Below are 1,238 nucleotides of genomic sequence, written 5' to 3' on the forward strand. Positions count from 1 at the left end.
CGCCTTGAGCTGAAGAGCTGAAGGACAGCGCCCAGGCCCAGAGTTCAAGCCCCACGGCCGACCAAAAAAAAAAAAAAAACAGTTTTAGTATGTCAACCTCACAGGCTAGACTTTTAAATTCAATAATTGAACTTTTAGTTCATGTCAGTGATTCTTACAAAGTCCTCCAGTTTAATATTGAACAGTAATGATAATGAGAGCACTGCTTCTTCATTAATGCTCACTATAGTCTTGGCCCTATGCTAAACCCTATGTTCATTTACACTGTCCCACTGGTATTAACTCCATACGGGTAGCATTAGTATTTTGATTTACAAAGAAGAGACTGAGAATCAAGATTACTCTGTCCATACTTAAGTAGGTGTGTGTGTGTGTAAAAGGAACCAACACCCATTTCTATATACAGTGTATACTGATTCATTAAATTCCTCCTTTTCATAGATATCACACTGAACTTCCTCCCTATTTTCCCTTCAATCTGCTATCCTTCCATCCTTTTCCTGTCACCTTTTTTGAGGACGTTCAGGAATACCTTGCAATGAGCTCCAGCCCTTCACACTCATTCGACAAGTATTTACTGAATGCTCACTTTAATACTTTATTCAGTCATCTGCAAAGATTTAGAGATCCCACTGTGTACTGTCATAGGTGTTAAGGATTCATCTGAAAACAACATAAACTGAAATCTCTTTCCTTGGGGAACTAGAATTCGAGTGCCAAAAAGACAATAAACGTAAGAAATAAATACAATGGGAGTTGAAAGACGGTAAGTACCAAGAGAAGGCTAGGAGGAGGAAGAACGGCAAATGTTACAGACCTGTCCACATACCTTGACTCTAAATAAAGCAGACTAAAGGCGATTGCCTCTTAGCTTATTTGCTCAAGGCTGGCACTCTACCACTCGGGCCACAGCTCCGCTTCTGTTTTTGCTGATTAATGGGGAGATAAGAGGCTCTTGAATTTGTCTGTCAGTGTTGGGCTTCAGCCTCCTGAGTAGCTAGATTATAGGCATGAATCACTGGCTCCCGGGTTATCCGGCATTTCTAATTGCCCTGAACTCTCGACACACTTGCCATATTCTCTTTCTTCTTCCTCATCCTCATCCTCGCCGGTACTGAGCAAAGGCGAACCACACTGTGGTAGGCCTCTCTCAAACACAAGATCTGTGCACACACAAAAACGAGGCAGACGTCTCTGTTGTTGTCCGCTGTGGCCTGCTACTGTTTGTTTTAGTCCCT

General features: G+C 42.2%; 1 long non-coding RNA gene across 1 annotated transcript in view; it reads right to left on the minus strand.

Moving 5' to 3' along the window:
• Positions 1-941, minus strand: part of LOC105992002 — a 6,660-nt gene extending 5,719 nt beyond the window's left edge. Inside the window, exon 1 of the long non-coding RNA XR_001175383.1 lies at positions 830-941. This is a non-coding gene — a long non-coding RNA (uncharacterized LOC105992002). The remainder of the gene's footprint in view (positions 1-829) is intronic.
• Positions 942-1,238: the final 297 nt, after the last annotated feature.

This window comes from Dipodomys ordii, unplaced genomic scaffold (assembly GCF_000151885.1).
Source record: "Dipodomys ordii isolate 6190 unplaced genomic scaffold, Dord_2.0 Scaffold4, whole genome shotgun sequence".
Classification (NCBI taxonomy): domain Eukaryota; kingdom Metazoa; phylum Chordata; class Mammalia; order Rodentia; family Heteromyidae; genus Dipodomys; species Dipodomys ordii.